This window comes from Zonotrichia leucophrys, unplaced genomic scaffold (genome assembly GCF_028769735.1).
Source record: "Zonotrichia leucophrys gambelii isolate GWCS_2022_RI unplaced genomic scaffold, RI_Zleu_2.0 Scaffold_38_522144, whole genome shotgun sequence".
NCBI lineage: Eukaryota > Metazoa > Chordata > Aves > Passeriformes > Passerellidae > Zonotrichia > Zonotrichia leucophrys.
The window spans coordinates 362,414-386,807 of NW_026992243.1; the positions used below are offsets into that span (position 1 = coordinate 362,414).

At 49.7% G+C, this 24,394-nt stretch overlaps 2 pseudogenes; one reads left to right on the forward strand and one right to left on the reverse strand.

Moving 5' to 3' along the window:
• The first annotated feature begins 5,779 nt into the window (after positions 1–5,779).
• The window catches only part of LOC135460408 (zinc finger protein 501-like), a 29,457-nt pseudogene continuing 10,842 nt past the window's right edge, over positions 5,780–24,394 (forward strand).
• LOC135460411 (serine/threonine-protein kinase PAK 1-like) lies at positions 13,243–23,118 on the reverse strand (annotated as a pseudogene).

Consider the following 24,394-nt stretch of genomic DNA (forward strand, 5'->3'; position numbering starts at 1 on the left):
TACCATCTATGGTTAGTAAGGAGTGGAAATTTACTGGGTAGGAATGGAAAATTACTGGCATGTGGTTTAGGGGGCTGCATTCCTATGTTAATTTTCTTATCTAAGGGTCAGAGGGGGGTCTGTCTTTACCATCTATGGTTAGTAAGGAGTGGAAATTTACTGGGTAGGAATGGAAAATTACTGGCATGTGGTTTAGGGGGCTGCATTCCTATGTTAATTTTCTTATCTAAGGGAACAGGGGCCCTGTCTTCCCATAACATCGCGAGATCTTCCGAACGCCTGACCCTATCTACCACATCTCCCCCCCCTTTTTCACAAATGAATGAGGTAGTCATATACATAGGTACTGAAATGAGATATAAGGTAGTAGTTCGGTAAGAGAAAGGGGTTTGGTAAACCTGAGTAAGTTTTCGCCAGTCAAGTTTAGGACTTGTGGCTGGCAGTGTTCCCTGGTTGAGTTCATAGAAACTGTTGTCGGCGTATGAACAGGATGTTGGCCCATTCTAGGCGGGTCTGAACGAATGAGACCAGCTTGTTCAGCAGGCAAGGTCCGAAGGTAACCGCTAGAAGCAGCAATGCCAATGGACCTATTAGGGTAGAAATCAGAGTGGTTAGCCATGGTGATTGATTGAACTAGGACTCGAACCAGCCCTGTTGGGCTTCCCTGTCCTTCTGCCTCTGAGCCAGTCTGTTTCGGAGTTCCGCCATGGAGTCTCTTACGACTCCTGTGTGGACTGCATAGAAGCAGCACTCCTCTCTCAAGGTGGCACACAGGCCTCCTTGCTGCAAGAACAGGAGATCCAGACCTCGCCTGTTCTGCAAGACCACTTCCGAGAGAGAGGAGACTGACTTCTCCAGGAAGGAGATGGATTTCTCAATCCTTTGCAGGTCCTCATCGATGGTCATTTGCAGCTGGGACAGTCCTTGGTGCTGGGTCGCTAGGGCTGAGACACCCGTTGCCGTTCCTGCTGCTCCTAAACCAAGCAACATCGCGATCGTTACACCTGTTATTATTTCTCTTTTGTGGAGCTGGCTGGGTTCCTCAAAAAGGTGGTACACTTCTTCGTCTGAGTGGTACAGGACCCTAGGAACAATCAGAACTTGGACACAAAAGTCGTTAGAGTCATTGAATTTGGCAAGAGACACACAGGGACTCACTCCAGATCGCTGGCAAACCCACATCCCAGGTGCGGATGGGACTACCCACTTATTGTTTTTCCTGTTAGGTTTGACAACTTTGGTGCAGACGTTGCCTCCCCGCCTAGCTAGGGTTGCATTGCCAAAGCATCTGCCCTGGCCTGTGACTTGACTCAGGGTGATTCCTTTGCGAGGGGTTTCCCATCTGCACTGGTGAGGGGCATCGACTGTGGAGTAACTGAAGGGAGTGTTTAAAGCGATTCCTTCATAAAAGGGGGGTTTGACATCGTAACAAAGCCAGCAGGATTCGGTTAGGTTAGGGTTGGATTCGTTCAGGGATATAAAGGTAGCTTCTAACATACGAAGGATTGGGTCTGAGTCCGACCTGGCAGCGCGGTCTGTCTGAAAGGCTTCCACGTGGCTGGTTGGGACTTTGCTGACTCCTGTGGGTAAGGTTTTAGGGTAGGTTGCGTTTCTCCCCTTCGGCATGCTTTTAATCACTTTGTTTGGTCCGACCGCTCGGGGCGCCGACGGTTGGGGCCTGATAATTCGCACATTCACTCTTTCTTTTGACCCTTGAAGGACTACTGTCCACGTTCGGCCTATGGCCCAACTGGGGTGATGTGGCTGCAAGACCGTCATGTTATAGCTAGTGCATTTCCGAATTTTTGGGATTTTATGGTGATTGCGATAAAAGCTTCCCTGGAGGAAGACGGGTATTTTGCAGCTGCTGGGTGCCCAGGTGAACTGTAAGAATTTGTCGGGCTCTTGTGGATCCCACCCAGGCCCTGACGGTATGGAATCTGTAACAATGGTTTCACAGCCCCAGTGCCCACAATATCCCCACCCTGGGTGATTGCAGTAGCTTTTTCCTGGGTTTGAAGCTGGGCACCAGTAGGACAGGTACATGTGTGTGGCGTGTGGGGAATTGGGGTCTACCTTTGGTTGTCCTGGAAACAGGTCGGTAACGCGGAGCACAAAGGATGAGGTGTTTGGTGTGGTGATTTCTTTGAGCAACTTGTCACTACTAAGGTGTTGCATGATCCACCTCAATGGCTGATGGGGGTAGTGGTCTGGGCTGGCTTGTCCTCTGGCAACAAGCCCCAACAGCAAAATCACACAGAAACACCGTTGATGCTTGGGTCTCACCCGTGTGGGTCTGTGGTGGTTTGACCAGGAAGGAGTGGGAATTCTGGGATGCTGTGGTCAAACCAATGGATGTTCTGAGTTTGATACTGACACCTGGTGGGGTTTGGACACACCTCCGAGAATACACAGGGGTTAAAAGCAGGGCTCTGGCCCTGGGAGGCTCTCTTGGGACGTCGCGGCGAAGAGGTCAGATCTCTCCCCCGTCCAGACCGCTGCTGCTGGGCGGGGGAGGGGCAGCCACGTGGTAGGCCCTGGGCCTGGATAGAAATGGGAGGTGAGGAGGCCTTCAAGGATGGAAGGGTGGAAGACCCCAGGGAGTCAGCCCTCGGGCAGCCATTCCCTCCCCCCCCCCCCCCCCCCCCGCCCAGGAGGGAGAGAGAGAGAGAGTCGGCGACACCGAATGTGATAGCAGCCGGCCCAGGAGGAGAAGGGGGGGGAAGAGTGCCCGGCCGCAGCGGCAGCGTGTGGGCAGCGTGTGTGGGAGTGCTGCAGCTCCGGGACAGAGACTGAAAGTTTTAACCCCTTTCTTTCATGATTGGGGCCTTGCAAAAATGCTAATCCTCCTTGAAGCTGAATAAGAAGGGAGATAAGAGATGAGATGAGACAAGGACCTGGCCCGAAGAACGTGGAGATGATTGAATGGGGGGAGATGATTTGGAGTGGCCTTTTGGCTGGACTTTTCTTGTGGCCATGGACTCAGTTGTTCCTGTGACACAGAGACTGCACTTAGGGGGAAGCAGTGGCTCAGAACCAGGAGGGTTCATCGTGAGGACCCCCCGGCCCCAGGGGGTTGGAAAAATATGGGGGGGACAGATGTCCCAAAGCAGAGACTGTGCCTTTTTGGAGTGAGACAAGGCATCCTTGAAAGACAACCCTAAAAGCAGCTCTGGTCCATGAGTCAGTGGTGAGAGCACTGGGCATGGAAGGAAGATGTCACAAGCGGCAAAAGGACTCTTTTTCCGGGCGGTGCCAAAGTGACAGGGAAGCACACGAGGTTTCAGTGTGTTTCCAGGGGAAGCCTATGGAACAAGAAGGACTCCTTTCCTCTTCATGAACTGAAGTTTGAGTATACTAAAGTGTGGTGCAGGCTGGGCAGTTGGTGATTTGGGAGAATGTATCGGACTGGGAAAGTCAGGTAGTGGGGAGGAGGAAAGTGGTTTTTGTAAGGTTTTCAATTTTTTTTCTTTTCCTTATAGTTTTTCCCTATTTCCCTGTAGTTTAGGTAATAAAGTGTTCTTTATGTTTAAGCTAAAGCCTGTTTTGCTTATTCCTGGTCACATCTCACAGCAGACACCAGGGTGAGAGCATTTTCATGGGGGGCACTGGCTCTGTGCCAGGCTCAAACCATGACACTCAGGTCTATGAAACACGCAGACACCAATGTGGTGGATGGTCAAAAGGCTTTTATTATCTCTTCTCGTGGGGTTTTATAATCTAGGGGTTTTCTACGTCAGAGCGGGTCTGTCTTTACCATCTATGGTTAGTAAGGAGTGGAAAGTTACTGGGTAGGGAATAGAAAGTTACTGGCATCTAGTTTAGGGGGCTACATTCCTATGTTAATTTTCTTATCTAAGGGAACAGGGGCCCTGCCTTCCCGTTACATCGCGAGATCTTCCGAACGCCTGACCCTATCTACCACAGTTTGGGCAATGATAGGATGTCCCTTACCGGTGCTCCCATTGGTGACTGGTCAAGTCAGAGCTCTGGGTGAAACTCTTCCCACACTGGGGACACTCAAAGGGCCTCTTCCCTGTGTGGATGCGCTGGTACCTGATGAGGGTGAACTTATGCTTGAATCCCCTCCCACAGTCAGGGCATCAGAAGGGCCTCCCCTCTGTGTGAATCCGCCCATGCAGACGGAGTTTTGAGCTGGTCTGAAACCTCTTCCCACAGGTGGGGCACTCGTAGGGCCTCTCCCAAGTGTGGATGCGCTGGTGGATGATGAGGTGGGAGTTGCACTTGAAGCCCTTCCCACACTCAGGGCAGCAGAAAGCTCCCCCAGCCCCGAGCACCCTCAGGGGTGAGAGGGACACAGAGCCCCTGGTCCCCAGCCCTGCACAGTCATTGCCTGAGGCCAGAGGGATGGAGACCCCCTGAGCATCCCCCAGGGTGAGGGGACAGAAACCCCCAAGCATCCCCTGGGCTGAGAGGGACAGAGACTGTCCCGAGCATCCCCTGGCACAGGGGTGAGAGGGAGGTAGACCCCCCAGGCATTTCCTGGGGTGAGAACAATGGAGACCCTCTGGGGAATGGCCTGGGGTGACAGGGACTGGGACAAACCTCCTAGGGAATGGTGTGGGACAGGGTAAAACCTCCCGAAGCACACCCCAGGGCCAGAGGCACAGAGGCTCCTCGATCAACCCTGGGCACCAGACAAAGTAATGTTGTTTCTTGTCAGAAATCAAAATTAATCCTAGATAAAATGCCTTGAATTTGCTTTTCCCACAAGTCACTTGTGATGGAAATGCAAACAAATCCCAAAATTTTATAAACTTACAATAGAAGCTGTTTTGTGGCAAATCCAAAATCTATTGGTCCTGCATAGCTCCAGCTCAGCTGCTGGCACATTCTGAAGAAAGAAAAGTCGAAATTAGGCCCTATATGGGTAATGAAAAGGGAGGGGAAGCTCTGTGTAGCTGTCACAAAGGTGACAGGGACAAAGAGAAAAATTATTCTCACATTTGGCAAAGCCTCCAGCCTTTGAAAGAGAGTGACAGGGACAGAGACCTCACCTGGGGCAGAGCAAGTGTGACATTGTCCCCTGTTTGTGTGGCATTCCCAGGGTGGGGGTTTTACACCTGAGCCAGTTTGGGTAAGGGGGCTGGTGTTCACCCCCTGAGCAGGGATTACCCCACTGTTTCCGGTTGCAATGCAAGATGTAACCAAATGCACGTTTTCAATCCCCATCTTCATCAACTGCTATAAACAGGTGGGGCAGTGTTCTTTATCTCTTCCATGACTCAGCCCTGATAACGCCCTCCAGGGGAGATATCTTCTGCTAATGGGCCATTGAGTGTCACTGCAGGACTGATAAAAATCCATCATCCCCTTGTGGGACGCTCCACCCAGGGGGAGGATCCAAGCATTCCTACATGGATATAAGCTGAGGCTGGCAACACCAGCAGCACCTTGCCTACTGGATTCCCAGAGGACAAGAGCTCTATAACCACCACTGGACCTTCAGAGGAAGACCAGACCCTTCTACAAAATCACTGCTTTGACAGAATCACGTTCATCACTCCAACAGGACTGCAGCCACCATTTATTGGGACTGCTGCCATCACCCTGACCAACAGGGTGTCAGGTTATATCATGACTCTGTCAGTTTAAGGCAGGGTTTCTGTATCATTGCCTTGATCCTAATTTTGTTTATGAATTGGAATTCTGACTTAGACTCTCCCCCTGGTTTGCCTTCAATCCAATACAAAATTTAGTGTGCTCATTTCTTGTTTTCCTCCCAAAACAGAATTTCCCATTCCTAAAACTTAGCCAGATGGAGGGAGAGACTGCAAGGAAGAGGAAGATGCCCCAGGACACCCAGGCAGGTGAGGAGGAAGTCAGTGCCCCTTTCTCCCTCTCTCCTGCTCCATCTCCCAGCCCAGCACAGCCCCCAGCTGCAAGACACCCCTGCTGCCAACCCTGTCCTACCTGGGATGCACTGAGGGGATCTCCTTCCCTTTCCCTCTGGCATGGAGGCAAATTCCATCCTCTCCTTGTCCTTCCTCCCCCAGAGAAGGAGCTGAGGATGGAGACCAAGAAGGACAAATCCCCACAGCAGAACCTGGAGGAAGAGGCCGTTTTGAGCAGTGCCATGGTGCAGAATTACAACTGGGAGGAAATGCTTCAGAGATCCCACAGAAGGATGGGCTGCGAACCCAGCCCAGTGTGCTCTGAGGAGAGAAGACCCACCCTGAGCCAGGAAGATGAACAGAGCTTCAGCCAGAGCTTAGAGCTGGTGGTCCATGAGCAGCTTCATGATGGGGAGAAGCCCCACAAGTGCTCAGAGTGTGAGAAGAGCTTCAGGCACAGCAGCACCCTGATCATCCACCAGATGATCCACACTGGGGAATGGCCCTACAAGTGTGGGGAGTGTGCGAAGGGCTTCAGCTGCAGCTCCGCCCTCATCACCCACCTGCGCATCCACACTGGCAGAGGCCCTAGGAGTGTGCCCAGTGTCAGAAGAGGTTTCAGACCAACTCCAGTCTCCTCCAGCACCAGCAGATTCACACTGAGCAGAGGCCCTTCCTCTGCCCTAGCTGCAGGAAGGACTTCAAGCACAGCTCCCACCTCATCAGGCACAAGCGGACCCACACTGGGGGGAGGCCCAATGAGTGTAAGGAATGTGGGATAAGGTTTAGCCAGAACTCTAACCTGATCTCCCACCAGAAGACCCACACCAGCGAATGGCCCTATGAATGTGGGGAATATGGGAAGAGCTTCAGGCAGAAGTCTCTCTTGAGCTGCCACCAGAGGATCCACACTGAGGAAAGGCCATACAAGTGTGGGGAATGTGGGATGACCTTTAGTAGGAGGCCCCAACTGATCATCCACTAAATTACCCACACTGGGGAGAAGCCCTACAAGTGCCCTGAGTGTCAGAAGAAATTTCACACCAATTCTCATCTCCTCCAGCACCAACGGATTCACACAGATGAGAGACCCTTCCGCTGCCCTGACTGCAGGAAGGGCTTCAAGCACAGCTCCACCCTCATCACCCACCGGTGGATCCACACCGGGGAGAGGCCCTACGAGTGTCCCCAGTGTGGGAAGACCTTCACCAGCAGCTCTCACTTGACCAGACACGAACGGAGTCACCAGTAAAAGAAACCCTGCCCATGTCCCAACTGCAGGAAGACTTTTATTCCCAGCTCCAGCTTCATTCCCCATGGGAGAACCCATGTTGGGAAGAGCCCTGGTGATCCATGTTCCCTTTGATCCATACTGGGAAGACATCTGTACCTTTTCTTGCCCCTGCCAATGATATGATGTGGGATGGAAGAACATGAGGGTCTGGCCATGGCCCTGTCATTACATTCACTCCCACCTCAGATCATTGCCAGGGGCAGGAAAGGGACTCTTTCTCTCTCCCAGAGGAGAAGGGTGAAATTTCCAGGCATGGGAAATTGTGGCCAGGAAGACCCAGTGAGTTGTGTTTAGTTTTCCCTGCAAAGAGTTTTATTTATCCCTTCTGTTATCAATATTGTTTTTGTTCCTGTTTGTTCCTCATCTCATTGGTGTTTCCAGTAAATTGTTCTTATCCCAGCCCGGAATCTTTGCCTCTTGTGCTTTCCATTAGAGGCGGGAGGGCAGCGAGGGCAGCATGGTTTTAGTGGGAGCAGGAAATTGGGGAATCCCATTCCTGAACCCCGGCCCGTGGAAAACCAATCATCCCAGCTGGTCCCAGCCCTGGTGGCCATGGCAACAGCCTTGGGAGCAGGTCCCTGGCTGGGGCTGTGGGAACCTCTTCCCTCTGGTGCCCAGGGACAGGAGTGGAGGGAACGGCTGCAGCTGAGTCAGGGCAGGCTCAGGTTGGATGTCAGGAAAAGGTTTTTGCCCAGAGGCTGCTGGGGCCCTGCCGGGGCTCCCCAGGGAAGGGTCTCAGCTCCAGGACTCTCTGAGCTCCAGCAGCGTTTGGACAGCGCTGTCAGGCCCAGGCTGGCATTGTTGGGGTGTCCTGTGCAGGGCCAGCAGTTGGGCTGGAGGATCCTGATGGGTCCCTCCCAACTCAGCCCATTATGTGGTTCCGGGATCCTGTGAGCCTGGGGATGAGGCTGCCTATGGTTGCCATGGCAAGGTGCTCTGGCTGCAGGCCTGAGCTGGTGTCCATGGCAACTACCCCCGGCATGGGGTATCCATGGAGCTGCCATGGAAACTGAGCATAGCAACAGGGGGCTGGGGATGGTTGCCATGGAAAATGACCATAGCAACAGGGTGCTGGTGATCATTCCCTGCTAAGGATCACATTTGTCACAGGCCCTCAGAGGGGTTCCATGGGGACTTTCCAGGAGTCTTCAGGCTGTTCCAGAGCTGGAATGTCACAGGCACAGACAGGGGCTCCATGGAGACCTCCCAGGGCTTTCTGGGGATGGTAAAGAGCTGTGTGGTCAGAGGCAGTCACAGCCAATCCATGGTGACATCCCAGGGCACCTTGTGCTGCAAAGGCACCGATCTGTCACAGGCACTCACAGGGGCTCCAAGGTGACATCCCAGGAGTCCCCAGGCTGCCAAAGAGCCAAGATGTGCCTGACACTCACAGGGGTTCCTGTCATGGGAACAGTGGGAGCTTCAGGCAAAACCTTTATTTCTTTATTGGAGAAACTCCTGCTGAGACATGAGATGGAGAAATTACATACTGCAGGCACCATGGATCCTCAAACCCCTGTAGGGCCCCTAGACTTCTAAAATTCCTTCTAAGAGAGGAGACTGGGAGCGGTTGCATCCAATCCCAGTCAAGGTGTCAAAGGTGTTAAAGATTAGACATGTGGAATTGAACTTTAATGCAATTTTCCCCCCAGGGTTAAAGATTGAATACCAGATAAATTTATATAAATACAGCTCTGATTTATTCTGATCATGATTAGACAGAATGGTTCATTCCCACCACAAAGTAAATTAAAAAAGGCAGTTATTGTTGCAGTCTGAGGTGGTCTGGATACAATCTTCCCCGAGAGTTTCTTGTGCCAATGGGTAGGAACCACGAGAGCACCAGCACAGAGACACAGACACAGACAAACACACACACAGACACACACACACAGAGAAATGCTGAAAGTGTCCAGGGGCCAAAGACAAAGACAAAGGAGAGTCCAGGGTACGAATACAGGGAAAGAGGGCGCAGAGGAGAGCACCGGGGATCCAGTGCTCTGAGGGTTCAGGGGCAGTACACATGGAAGGGACCAATAGTAAATGCCAGCGTGGATGGGCAGGGTTACACGCCAGTGGGAAAACAGGGAAGGGAGAACTCACCAGAACATGAACATATAAGAGTTAAAGGGGTAGAGAAGGCCAAGGGAGAGTACAGAACTGGGACAAATTAACATAGTGCTGCAGAGCACCATGGGGAAGCCTTTTTTCTCACCCTGAGCTTTGAGGAATGCCCAGAGCCTATGGTGTGTCTCTCCAGGGCATTTCTGCTGCCTTTTCACTGGTAGGCTCACAGGTTTCCAGAGTTGTGCAGTGTCACAATGATCTCCTTGGTTTTGCAGCCCTGTGGTGGCTGCTGTGTAACAATGGGCCTGTGGTACCATGAGGCTCCATAGTGTCACCATGGTCCGTTTGGTTCCACAAGACCTTGCTGGGCCACAATGGCCCCTTGGTTCCATGAGGTGCCTGACATCCCACAGCCCCTCACAGGCCCCTATGGCCTCTCAGAGCTCCCCATGGCCCTCATGGCTTCACAAGGCCCTTAATGGTGCATCATGACTGATGGCCCCTCAGAGACTCTCATGTCCCCTCACAGCCCCTCACAGCCCGTCATGGTCCCTCACAGCTGCAGTCCTGGAGCTCCTCCCAAAGGAGAAGGGATCAGGCCCTGCTTGTTCTCCTTTCATTTCAGTCCCTTCACAGCCACGAGTGCAGAAAGGCTGAAATGGAGCCTTTCCCCAGCGTTTCCCTCAGGGTTAACTGCGGGCTGAAGCTCTGTGCTGGCCCCCGCCCCAGCACCACCATCCCTGCAGCCGCCAGGCCTTTGCTGTCCCCCCGTGTCCGTTCCCTGTCCCTGAGTCCCGCCCGGCTCTGGCAGCAGCAGCAGGCACAGCGCAGGGGGCGCCGGTCCGGCCCAGCCGGGTGTCCTGGCCAGGAGCAGCAGCAGCGCTGGCCCCTTCCCACCTGCTCCTGCCTCGGTTCCCAAGGGCTTTTTCCAGCTCAATTCTGGAGCAGAGCAGCCAGCACCCACACACAGCCCTGACTGCTCAGGGCCCGCCTGTGCTGCCCTGAGCCAGCCCTCAGAGGAAGAAAGGATCAGGTTCCAGAGCTACCCACGGTGCTTTCATGACAGTGAAGTCAGTGTTTTTGTCACAGGCATAAAGAGCAGCAGATACTGGAATGCTCACCAGCGCCTGAACACTAAGATGAGGGGAATTAAAGCTTCACAGGCCACATTTGCAGGGCTCAAACAGAGCCCTGTTGCTGGCACTGTTGAAATAGAATAAGCTGCCAGAGGCTGTCACAGAATTCGCCTCCGCAGTGTGGAGTTAAATTAAAAAATCAACCAGGAGAAGCAGAAACCAGAACTTCTAAACTCGCTTCATTGCTCCTTCACAGCAGCAGGAAACGCAGATGCCCAGATGTCTTTTGTAAGGCTGCTGCCCCCAGTTTGAGCCCAGGCTCTGCCCAGTCCCAGCGGGAACCTGAGCCCAGCCCAGGGAGCTCACTGTACGCAGGGCCAGGCCCAGAGCCCTGGGCACGGCTGCCAATTGCGGGGCAGCGACATAGATGGAATGTCCTGCAGCCCAAACCTCCTGCTCCTGCCACACAGCGCCAGCCTTCTCCCCTTCCTCCTCCTCTCCCAGCATGGCACAAATTCCAGCTCAGAGGAGGCTTCCCCAGACAGCGCTCCGGCTCCTGTTCCAGTTGAATGTCCTTGCAGACAAACAGGGCATCTTTCAGGCACTTCCACAAGCTCAGGCTTCGCACTTCATGGGGAATCTGGGATGCAAATGGCCTTGTTAAGAAAGCCAAAGGCCAAGGGAATGGATTATAGATTACTGAAAAAAAGTCACCCATCTTCCAGGCAAGGTTTACCAAGGCATTTCCTGCATTTCTTCTTTTCAGATTCTTTCAGTTGGCTGCTCTGGGAAGTCCAGCTTGTACTGGTGCTTATCATGAACTGATTGTGCTCTTGATTTACGCAGCAAGACACCAAATGTAGAATCATCTATATGGAACTGTTATGAATGATCAGTCAAAAGCCAAATTATAAAAAAATGCGAAAAGATTTCTTTATCTTTTTCCGCGACTAAAATATGGTCTTTGAAACCACCACAGCCAAAGAGACAGTGTCAAGCCCGGGTTCTGTGCTGGGTGAACCCGGCTGCTCTATTGCATCGGACCCTCCACCATTCACGAGAGCTGCTTCTTGTAGGGATGCTTTATACAGTTTATTATGCCTGAGCAAAGAAGTCCCAGTTTCTTTTGTAACTCTGCATATTCATAGCTGGTTCTTTCAGTGTGCAGAGCTGGACAATCGCCATTTCCTTGTTGATAGCCAGCGCTGATCAGATTCAGGGAAGTCACGTATTCACACGTATCTTTCTGGCGACTTTGGCTATCTTGATCGATGTTATCAACAGGGCAATGATCACATTTAGGCGTCTTCCATGACATGAAGATGTCTCGGGATAATGGTGATCATCGCACTGGGTGTGTCTATTCTTGGGCTAAAGTGCCGATTGTTATCTAGGCCACCTTCAGGAATTTCGGATTTTGAATAGAGGTCTGCCTCTCAGGCTGCTTGTGGTCAGAGACTTGTTTGGATTTTGCAATCTTTATGAAATACATGCTTTTAGAGCATGAATTATTTCCCAACATATATTACAACACCACTACAATCTCACAGAAGAAGGCAATCATACAGATCAGTGTATAGTCAAATTGCCCCCTAATTCTCATAAAGTCCATCTACTCTGCACACCCTTACTTTGTATTTTTGTTTCTCAGTCATCACAGAACTGAGAGTTGCAAGAAAAAGAGAAAGAAATATGAACAGGTATCCCTTCGGTAAGGGAAATACTGGACTGTCAGGAACTAAAAATAGTTGATAGCATCTGTATCAGGCAATTTTTTTTACCCTCTACCAGTGTCCATTTCAGGCATCCTGTTAGCATGACCTAGGATTTTGCAGCTAAGTGCAATGGGCTGCAATTTGAGAGGCCTACAAGAAAAAAAACTTATCAGACTTCCCCCTCCCTCCCCCCGAGTGACAGGTGCAAATTACAAAATGAAAGGGCCTACAGAAATTTAAAATTTTCTAATTTTAGAAAAATATAGTATTAGCATCAGATTCCAAGGGCGTAGAGATATAGGAGCAGCAAGAAAATGCTCCCAGAAATGTTTTCTAGCCTGAAGAGACAAGATAGCCACAGGAAGAGGAGAGAGCCACTTCTTTTAAAATGTGTGAATTACTGAATGCAAGAGCCATTCGCCCTTTCAGCTTCTGTTTTTAACAAAAAGTAAGCTATTAACTTGTGTTTATGAAGACTTTAGTTGGATTTCAATGTTTTTGAGACAGCTTCCGGGTCATATTCCAAAGGCAGTATGGTCTGGAGAGGATGAATGAAGAAGAGCCCTCCTCACTTATGAAACCATACAAAAGAAGCCATATGTATGACTTAGCACCAATAAAAAACAATTGGTAATTCAGAAGGAAATGTTAAATTTTCTGAAGGGGTCAGAAGGAGGAGAATCTTCCAAATGAGTTGATGTTTCAGAAACTTTATTAATTACAACTCTAATCTATAATTCTATGCTACAAATCTCTTCAGAAACCCTACTCTACAATCCTACTCTAAATTGGTAACAGAGATAACATGTTGACATGATTGCTATGTTCTAGTCTCCCAGGGTTAGAGTTAGGCTTCAGCTTAGGCTTAGGCTTAGGCTTAGGCTTAGGCTTAGGTTTAGGTTTAGGTTTGGGTTTAGGCTTAGGCTTAGGCTTAGGTTTAGGCTTAGGCTTAGGTTTTGGCCTAGGCTTAGACTTAGGGTTGGGGTTAGGGTAAGGGTTAGGGATAGGGTAAGGGTTAGAGATAGGGACAGGGTTAGGGTTTGGGTTAGCATTTAAGGTTAGGGTTAGGGTTTAGGGTTAGGGTTATTTGTCTTCTTCACTGAGTTGATGAGTTGTGCCAGGATGAATGGTGGCTTGGCTGAAGTTACAAATGAATGCTGTTCACTGGAAAAAAAAATAATACAACAAAGAACAGTGAACCATTACTTTCCAAGCTCATTGTTTCAGGGACTCAGTCAGGATACATAAAGTTCCTGGAAAGACCCAGAAAGAGGAGCAATGGGACCATCTGCTCCCCAGTCATCTCCAGTGTGCAAGACATTGCCATCACAGGCAAACCTGGCCCAGAATCCCACTCATCTGTTTATTGTGATTTCTTCATCATGCTGGGATTTTTGCCCTGCCAGTGCTCTAGAAATGGCGCTTTCTGTCCCTGGGTTTTCTTCCTTTCAGGAAACTCCAATGACTCACACAGGCCCCTGCCTTTGAAAGACGGGCACTGTGCTGATTCCCACAGGGACAGAAAGCAGTGTCTGCCTTTCCATGCCCTGCCCCTCGTGTGCTGGATGGAACCTTCCTTCCCAGCAGGGCCAGCCCAGTGGCACTGGGCCCTGCAGTTCCCTCTCTGCCACACAACCTGGCAGTAACCCTGGCACAGTTCCCGTCTGCTTGAGCGTGCCAGGCAGCAGATGGGGCTGGGACAAGTCCCTCCCAGCTGTCCCTGTTTGCGTGGCAGAAACCTCTAAGGGTGGGCTGGGGGGCACAAACCAGGGCCCCTCAGAGGCTCACAGTGAGCCCCCCACAGCCCCTCCTGCCCACAGCCAAATCTCTGACCCCTAGGCTGGGACTAGCTTCCTTGGGTTCCTCCACCACCATTTCATGTCTCTGTACCCTGCATTGCTCTACTTCAATTCTTTTGCATTAGATAAAACTGAACATCCCACCAAATCACAAAAGAGGGTGACAGAAACAGTCAGAGGACAGAGCACCTCTCCTCACAGGAAATGCAGAGGGAGCTGGAGTTATTCAGTTTTGTGAAGAACAGACCCCTGGGAGACTAGTGCCACTTTCCAAGACTTCAGAGTGGCTTTGAAGAAAGTGGGGGACATCTTTTTTAACAGGGCCAGTTACAATAGGATATGGACAAATATTTCTAAACACAAAGGGCATCTAATCAGAGTAGGTCTAAGGAAGAACTTGTTTACTTGGAGCATGGTGCCACCCTGGCACAGCTAGCCCCAAGAGCTTGTAGGTGACCCATCCCTGCAACCATTCTGGCTCCGGTGACAAAGGGCTCTGAGCAACCTGATCTCTTTAAAGATGTCCCTGCTCATTGCAGGACACCTGCACCAGAGGACATTTACAGGGCCCTGCCAGCCCAGCCCAGTCTAGGATTCCTCACTGTTTTCATTTGAAGAGCAGCAAGAGTGGAGGTAAGGAGGAAGGGGGCTCATCTGATGCCTTGGACTTGAGTGGAGGAGGAGCCCATCCCTCAGAGCCTGTTTCACCTGCAGCCCCTTCACATTTTACCTGCAGGAGCTCCTTGGCAGACCAGCGCTGCTCCTCGTCTGTCTGCAGGCAGCAGCTCAGGAAGTCACGCAGCAAAGCCGAGAGGAGCTTGGGCTGCCGCAGCTGTGGAGTCCCTACTGTGGCTATCAGGTGTGTAGCCTGGAGAAAAAGGAGACACCAGGCTCCACCTCCTGCTTTCACATCTCTAAGGCTCTCCCAGATCCCTTTGTTTAACCTCTGTTCTGCAGTGGCACTTTCTGCCCTGGCAGAGACCCAGAGATAACTTTCCTTTACCAACCAAAAACCCAAACCCCGATGCAGCCACAGCTTTTCCACCATCCCGCAGATCTTGCCTTGGCAGCTGATTTCATTGACTGACCTAGTTAGTGGGAACTACATCAGCAAAAGGACATTTGCTTCTCTGAGGATTCATGCCAGCTTGAGAGGCTTTTTGGAAGAGGGACTTTGCTATACTAACTAATTTCAAGGGTTAGTACATGAAAGACATCTCTGCAGTGCTTGTTGGTCCTTTAAGCGCACGTGCCCTAGAACAAAACTCATCAAGCTTTTTGTGCTGTTCTTGAAAACAATGGTAATTGGAAGAAAAGAAAGGAAATCCATCAGTTAATACCCAGGTAGGGAAACAAACATTTACCATCTCCTCTTCAACACAGACACATTAAGATGCCTGCACAAATGTATTGGGATGAAAATGCCTGCTTGGGCACACAGGAGCCACCTGCAGCTCTGTCTCTCAGCAGTCTGAAAATTTCAGCTTCCCATTTTTTGCAGCAAAATAAAAATTGTCTAGGTCAGAAGAAGGAGAGGTTTCATCCCTATGGCCACCCTCTAGTCATTTGGCTACTCAAGTCAATGCATGAATGGTAGGCCCATCCCAGAAAGTGCCAGGAAAACAACAGGAGGTTTTGGAAGGCTCTCCACATCACCAGGCTCTGGCTTGGTGATGCGGAGAATGTGTCTTGGGCTAGGAGAGAAACACGGTCACTGAGTGTTTCAGCAGTAATGCACAAGAAGCAGAAGAGACTCTGTGGCCTTTACACCCTCATGCCCATGTTTCCCAGTGAGAAGAAACTGCACATGGGGTTAGATTCCTCTCCAAAGACCATGGTTTTAGAAACTTTGTTGGGTTTGGGTTTCCTTCCTTCATTTCTGGAAAGATAACAAGAGTTTTAAGATGCTTTTTTCCTGTTATTAAGGCCATCTACACAGACGAAAGAACTGGAACCACTAACCCAAAGGAAAGTGTTGCCTGAGAATAGAGTTTGTTTGGAGTTTGTTTGCATGTGGTAAGGCTTGATTTCCCCCACTGATGCAACCAAAACTACAGCAGATGCTGATGTGTTGCAGGGACATTTTTAGGAGGGGACCTTGGTGGAAGTAGTTCCAGCAGATGGCAATGGGATTTTGTCCAATGGCACACAGGACAGGGGACAGGTGAGAAAGACAGTGGGATCAGTGAGTATTTGCTCCTTACCGTGCCAGAACTTTCACTCAAGTAAGGAGGTTCTTGTTCTATCATTTCAATTCCCACAATTCCAAAAGACCATATGTCCATTTGTGTGGCCATATGTATGACCTGTCACCACTTCAGGCCCACCATCCACCAAGGCAGTCCCGGTTACGGCACCATTTGCTCTGCTCAGCTTGAGCTGAGTAAGAGCCAAAATCAGCTGAGAGAAAGCAAAATACTGTGTTTTATTTGAATTCTGTGCAATTAGGAAGCTAGCAAAATAATTCCTCAGTAGAAGTTGAAATTGGGTGCTGTGAATCTCCTGGCATGGTGACTTAAAAATCCCCATTTTTAACTGCTTAGCAGTGGCTTTTGTTCTTTGGAAACTTTAGACTTGTAACTCCCTCCCTCTGGAATGGACACGCACAGAGCAAGGCCACTCTTGGCTGCTTGTGGCTCCTTATACCTCTGTGCATGTTGCAACTGTGCCTTCAGCTCGCCGCAGGGGTCCCTGCACTGCCACCAGCACCATTTCTGGGGAGCTGGCAGTCACTCCAAGCAGCCCCACACCCACATCCCTGGAATGCTGCACCTGACCAAGAATATACTGACCCAGTTTGACAGAACTGTCGGTTCTGAGAAGGATGTTGTCACTCTTCACATCTCGATGGATCACATCATTTGAATGAAGAAAATCCAGTCCTTGCAGGCACTGAGAGAGAAAACAGAAAGAGGAGGGCAAAAATGAGTGATGTGATTTCATCACACAAGAAAGGAAAGAGCTCCAAAAGATTCCCTCTCCAGGAGAGTGGGGGAAAATGGCAGAACAGTAATGGCCACTGAGAGGAAGAGCTTGCTGCTCCAACACCTGCAGAGCAGGACCTTTCTGAGGAAAGGCACGTCAGCTTTTGAAAGAGCAAAAGCACCTGCCGTTGTAGACTGTGCCCTGCAAACCAGCCAGGATGACTCATGCTGCAGTGCATGTGCTCAGAAGCAAAGAGCATTCTGGCTGCACTCCTATCCTTTTTAGCTGAGGACTGAAAGAAACGAGTCTCTCTCTTTTTTCTTTGCTGTTTGTTTCAAATCCTGACACCAGCACCTTTGCTTTTACAGGCAAGGAATGCAGTGAAGACAGACTCCAGGCAAATATTTAGAGAGACAAGGCGGAGAACAGCAAATACAAATACAAGAGACAGAGCGAGAATACAACAGCAGGAGATAAGAGTACTGACACTGAGTACAGGGAGTGCAGGGGCACTGGCAGGCCTTTCACTTGAGATGCTTTTACTTGCCCATAGCATACCAGCAACACAGAAACAAGCTTGGCACATGAAACCTCTCCTGTTCTGAGCCCTTGTTTCCCAGAAAATCCTGCCCAAGCCCTTGGAAACACAGATGGGATTGCTGACCTTCCTCCCGACTGATGGCTGCTGTCTCAGCTTCAGACAGGCAGGTCTGGCTGACAATATCGCTCAGGACACTTCCATCCATGTACTCTATAACCAGCAACAGTTCCTCACCCAGAAGGTAGCTGAAAGAAGGAAACAAGGGCGTGGAGATGAACATGCATGGCGGTGTTGATTTTTTGCTTCCAGGTTTCTTATTTCCAGATGCCTTTGTGACAAGGACAGAATCAAAGGAATAGACATTCCCTCTTGGCTGTGCATTGTTTGCAATCTGTGCAGTCTCAAAGAGAAAGACACATCTGTGAAAAAGGAGATGTCTTAGATGGGCAGCAAATGAAAAGTGCGGTTTAGAAACAGCCCAGATAAAAAAACCTGGCATGGTGTTTCTGGAAATAAGCACCTAGTCTTCCTGGCATGCATAGCAATGGCAAAGAGGGGCCACAATCCAAGGGAAATTTAGGATGGTTCATCTGCACTTAAGAAACTTTAAAAAATCAATCCCAAATAAATGTGGAGGCAGTGAACTTTGAGGCTATTGAGTTAGGAAGATACAGCTGATCCAGGTTTTGAACATTTTTTGAATAATTATCAAACTAGGTATGCCAGGGAAGACTCATGCAGACAAGATGCACTCTCTTCTCATCCATTGGAGATGAGTAGAGAAATATGAATAAATAAAAATAACAGCTCTACTTGCTGCCACTAACCAAAGTGGGTTTTTAAACTCTCATGTTTGCTTTGCGTAAACATACATCCATGGGATAAGACCACGACCTCTCACCTGTCTAAATAATTCACAACATTGGGACTCCTATACCTCTTCATGATCATTATTTCATTAAAGGTTAGCTCCTTCCTCCTCAGTCCTTGAAGATTTTGTTTTTATTGCCACCTAAAATGACATTGAAAATCAGTAACCTGGGAGGTTGGTGGCATGAGACCACAAGGCACATGGAGCGAGTGATTTTGCAATGACACAGCTGAGCTGTGCCAAACTGCCTTGTGATTAGGCACTGCAGTAATTAGGAAATGACATTCCAACAGCCCATTTCTCTGCTCCTTTGGGAGCCAGTTACAGGACACGTGGGGCCACTGACATTTTGCCTTGTCCACTTGGTAACAGCAGTGTCTCAACTATCACCCACAAACCTCTGACCACACTCTCTGCTGCTTTGTTTGGGACTCAGAAGAAGTAATCCTTGCCTTAATACTCTGTGGATACATCTTGTGATATGGGCAGGGCTTAGGGCTTTCAGGGATGCCTTGCAGATCTCTCCCTATGTGCAGTTCCTACTGCAGGTGGCTAAGGAACTACCAGTAACTTTCAGATGGATTTGCTGGCAGCCAGAAATGAGAATTCGGGACTCTGAAGCTGTAGCCCCAAAGAGCAGTGAGGTGCTTGAAGGCACCACCTTTGTTTTAGCAATGGAGAGCAAGTGAGCGCGTCCTTCTCTGAAAGGAACCGCTGCCCTCTGTGCCTTCCTTCCAGCAGCTGAGGAGGACAAAGTCCCAAATCTGTTCTGTGGGCTGGCACCAATCTGTGCTTCTTGTGCCTTTTCAGCACAGCTCTGCCCAAAGCTCCAGCCACAGCCCACACCAGAGGGGAAAGCCCTCGAGTGCAGCAGAGTCTGCAGGGGCTGTTGACATTTACCTCTCCTCCTGTGGTAGTGTCGAGTGCTCTATAAACATCTCCAAAAGTCCTAGAAACAAAACAGAAGCAGAGAAAGGAGAAGATGTTTAGATCTTGCAGTGAAAGCCAGCCCACACAGGAGATCTCTGCTGGAAGTGTCAAAACCTGTGGGATGCAGGAGGGCTCTGCCGGAAGGCAGATGATGCATTTTCCTCTCAAGTGCATGGGCACTGGGCCTGTTCCTGAAGCACTGGGGTTCAACTTCTAAAGGGAGTTTAGTTTTTCCTCTTGGGTTTCACTGTCTAAACGGTGTAGTTCCTATCCTGACCACAGAGTGTTTCCTTCTTTAAACCAGGGGAAAGAATTGTTCCTGGGAACTGTTATCTCACAGCTTTGATAGGGCGTAGGTTGCTCTTCCAGGCAAGCAAGTTTCTTCTCTTTTCATTAGTGTGCCAGTATGATTTTGAGACATTCTGCTAAAGAAATTAACACAGAGCTGTCCCACACTTGAGAGACAAGGAGACCTTCCAGGTCCTGTTCCTTGATGCAGGCAAGACCTCGGTAGCAAGGCATCTCTGACAATGCCTTCTGAGCCCACTCACAAATTCTGAGAAGCATTGAGAGATGGGACAATCTAGCCCCAGTGTGTGAACATCTTTGCAGCTGGCCTGACTTCACGCTGGATAGAAATTCCACCCCAAAAACACCTGGGTCATGGTTGTGCAGCAGTAACTGCTGTTGGACTCACCCGCTGCCAATATATTTCAGATGGATGTATTTCATCATGGGATTTTCAGTGGGGTTCACCATTCTCCCTGAGAGAAACAAAATGCAAGATGCTGACTTTAAAGCTGAGATCCCAGCTTCCAGGAGATACAAAAGGCAGCCCCAGTGCCTGGAGCTCTGAGCCCTTTGTGGTCAGCTGGGTAACAACGACCACAACCAGGCAGACAGCTCTGCACCACAGGTGGCGAGCACAGAGACTGATTTGTACAGTCTTTTGAAGAGTTCTCTTGACAGGAAACAAAGCACAGGGACGTGCAATCCCAGGAGAGGAGGACATCTTCCCCACCTTTCAGCAATTTGCAAAAGGAATGCCTTTCCATTTGTAAACCAGAGTAGCTCAAGGTATAACCAATCCTGACGGGGCTTTCAGCATCAGGACCCTGACCTGTTTATGAGCAGGCTGAGCTCAAAGATGCCCCTCTCCCAGCTAAGGAAGGCTCCAGCCTCTGCAGTCCCTCCAGCCCTCAGGGACACGGCAGCGACCACAACAAGGCTGGCAAAGCCCAAGCATGAGCACTGACAGGCACGGATGGGAAGAAGCCAGAGTGAGCCTGAGCCCTGGACAAGCTGTTGCCCCCATTCAGGACATAACAGGATGGGCTTTGAGATCAGCCACGCCGAGGTGCAGATCAGTGCCCTTTTTGTCCCAACAGGTGATGACAGACACAGAATCCACTGGGCTCTGGTCTCAGCCCCACCAGGTCTCTCATCTGAGAGCACAGCACTGGCAGCTGTTATGGGCAAGAAGCAGATTCATTGGGTTGTGCTGCAGAACCACAAAGGATTTGATGTGTTTTCCTAGAGACTGATCTGAGCGGGGCCTGGGCCAATGGGTAGGATTCTAACAGTCATGGGAAAGAGTGGGAATCGGGTACGGAAAAGTGCCATGGATCTGAGGAATATACCATGGCTGGGCTGGAGGCTCTCTCCTGAGAAATGCCTGCAGTACAGTTTTATTTGATCACGCCACTTGGATGTGTCTCTTGGACACATCTTGATAAGCATAAAACTAGAAGATTAAATGAAGGTTGTTATCAAAGTCTCTGTTTTTTCTTTGGGGGCACATGGAAAATACCTCGTGCTCTCTATTTGTCCTGTAACCTGATGTTCTTTCAAAGTAGTTCTTATTGACAAAAAGATAGCATTCTCTTATTGATAAAAGTATAGAATTCTCATGAAAATAAACTGCAGATGTACTAGTGGTAACAGTAAGAGTCATAAAAATGACATCAGTAAGACGTGGGGTAGAAGGGCTCCTTCAGGATGGAGAAAAACACAACAAAAAACCCCCACCAAAAATGAACAACACAAAAGCAATCCCATCCCCCTCCCCAAAAAAATAATCCCCAACCAAAAAGACAAAACTCCAAAGCCAGTCCATTTCTGTGAAGTTTTTTTGCTCTGATGACTGGTTGGAAGTCAGGAGTCAGGAGTCTAAGGAGAATTTAGGAAGCTAAAAATTGGCCACTAGCATACAGGGCTTGCCTAGATCATTTGCTAGGTCACATCCCTCTGCAGATCCAAGAACAATCCCTGCTTCAGCCTTTAGCAGAGAGGGAAGCTCAGGCAAACCCAAGCCAGTCCCAGGTCCCTCAGAGGCAGCAGGAACACCCAGATCGCTCTCTCGCTGCCTCGGAGCACAGCACTTCCTCTGGGGAGTCCTAAATGGCCCTGTGACACCAAACTCAGGAAGAGCATTTGGTGCAGCTCTGCTGACACCTGCACACAACACACTGTCTCTCAGATAAGAAACACCCCAGACGTACCCAGCAGCTCCAGGTACTCCTCCTCAATTTCCTGTTCCCAGGAACTGCCTGAGCCTGAGTTCCCAGGTTTAAGAGAAGGGCTTCCTCGAGGTGATGCTGCTGCAGCAGCAGGTTCAGAGCCCATGATGTGCTGGACCTGGAGCATTTCTGGTGGGCACTGTTCCTGTGCCTCACTTCTAACTTGGGGTCCTTCATTGCCAGATATTCCCTGCAAGTCTTCGCAGGCTGCCCAGTGAGACGGCAACACTCGCACCTCAAGTCAAACAGAACAAAGCAGTCAGACACTACAGCTTGTCCCTGTCAGCCAGGAGTCATCGACTGTGAGGAAAGGCAAAGAACAGATTGACAGGGGATACAACAGCTTGTTTCAATCCTCCATCTGGGTCACCAAATTCCACTGTAGAAACACCTCAAGAAAAACGGAGAGCAGGAACAGGTCAGCAGGAATCAATTTGGATGACTGCTGGCCAAAAGGCCAAAGGACAAGTTTCACTGTCCAGGGCAGATGTTGAGATTCAGCACACCAGGAAATGTCCTTCAGAGTGACTGTGATACACAATACAGCAGGATGGCACTCAGAGGCATCACCCCACTCCCCACTGCTCTGCACTGGAAAGGCAAGACGGGCAGAAACCACCAGATTGGTGACTGCAGTGGCTGCATCCCTCTTTCACTCACTTGGTTTTGCAGAGACTGACGGAAGCGATTAAGTTTCTCTCTGATGATTTTCATTTCTTCCTCCAGCCGCTTATGCCTTGCCTTGATCATGGTGTGAGCTGTCTGAAGCTCTGCATCCAGCTGTTCCTTCATGTTCTCTAACAAACAAAAGAGACAATGTTTCATGAGTGGAGTGGCTGCCACTCTTTCATTCACCTGGTTTTGTTGATCGCCCCTCTGCAGATGGAGATTCTCCTCTTGAATTCTTCCCATGTCTTCCTTGTTCTTTCTCTTCACTGCCATGATGTCACTCTGAGCTTCAGGCAGCTCTGCTTGTGGCTCTGTCTTGATGTTCTGTACACACAAAAGCAGAGTGAGGGACTGGGAGCTGCCATCAGGCTCAGCTTTTTTCCTCTTGCAGCCTCAAAATCACATTTATTCAGCCATTTCTTTCTGCTTCCTTCCCCACATCAGCCTCCATTGCAAACCTCCTGTCCTGGCGCTGATCTCTGCAGATTGCAAGGCTCAGTGCTTCCAGTGCCTGTGGGACTCCTGGCCTCCTCAGTCCCAAGAGCTCTGGTTTATGCCCCTCTTCCTGCCCTTCCCTCTGTGCCCTGGCCAGTCAGGCTTACCTGGCCATTATCCTGTGTCTCTTCCACCTGCTGCCTGAGCTGCTCTTCCTGCTCTCAGGCAGGGAACAGCTCTCCCTGAGTCTGACATGGCATCTCAGATGAGGCAGTGTGCTCGTGCTCTTTCTCTAGAAGCACCGGCACAGAAAGCAAGAGAGGATGGGTTTCAACTTCCCATACGCCCTTTGTGGGCCAAGACTCAAAGGCTGCTGGGCTCACACGTTCCCAAAGCACTGTGCTGCTGCTCTCCTGGGTCATTCTCTGTTTGAGGGGAGGCAAAGATTCCAAAGTGACCCTGGCCCTACAATCAGGGGCCATCTGGGACTGAAGCTCCAACGGCCTCTCAGGCAGCTGACAGGGAAGGGGTGGCATTTCTCAAGGGTCTGGTGAGGGCCTCCCTCTGCTTCTGCCATGTCCTGTTTGTCTTTCAGTAGTGACTGACACCCCGCCCTGTCCCACAGCTCCATCCTGGCTCTGCAGGGGCTTCCTGGGTGAGCTCACTCCTTGTGAGAGACACTTCTGGAGTTCATGTTCTCTTCAGGCCTGCACCAGCATTCCTCCCTCCTGACATCTACACTCTTGTTAGAAAACCGGGTCATTCAGGAGATGAGGATGCATGCAAAGATCTCTGATGGAAGTTAGAGAACCTCTATGGCCACCTCAGTATATGGAGGAGGACCAAAAGGTGTTTCTTCTCCCTCTTTTGTCAATTGAGAATTCTGACCAGCAGTTACAGAGTTTCTCATAAGGCCCCATTAACAAATGCACTTACACAGCCCTGGGGATGCCAGTGAAGGAAACCATGTGTCATGTATGGCATGGCATGTATGACCAGAGTCACCTTTTTTGAACACAGAGATATAATTGTCTCTCCTAGGTTTTTATTAAGGGAAGGTAGTGAGAAACTGTTTTGCAGAGAAAAGAAGAAACCTCACAACTTTATAAAAGTTGTAAAGCTCAGTATGTTTATTTAAGGCGCCGGACGCATACAGAGAAAATTCTCCTCAAAAGGCATGCTTACCCCTGAAGATCTCAGGCCTCCTTTTATCCCCCTTCCAAATACATATGCATACAGTTTCACAATAGGTTCATACATATTCATTCCACGTGACATTTATCGCCAGTTCTTCTTTATCAAAGGAATTTCTAGGTTGGGGGCAAATTGACCTTGTGGTCTTTTCTGTTTTTCTTTCTCTCTCTCCTTGTTGTCTCAGCATGTGAGTTTTTCCTTCAGCTTTGGCCTCACAGACTTTTCACCGCTGCTAGACACTTCACCTAATTCAGAATGGATCTCTACTCTGTCTCATTCCCCCCTTTCCCAGGAAATAAGTAAATTCTTTTACTTAATGAAAACCTTCATGACAATAAGTGTCTTCTAATGCTTCACTATGTATGTTTGATAAAGAGGTTAGTACAGCCATTCGTTGTAGCATTCTCCAGTTCCAAATTAACAATATAATTTAAGCTTATCTCAACTAATATTACTAAAACTACAATGGGGTGGCACAACTTATTAAAGATTCCCTTTGAAGTT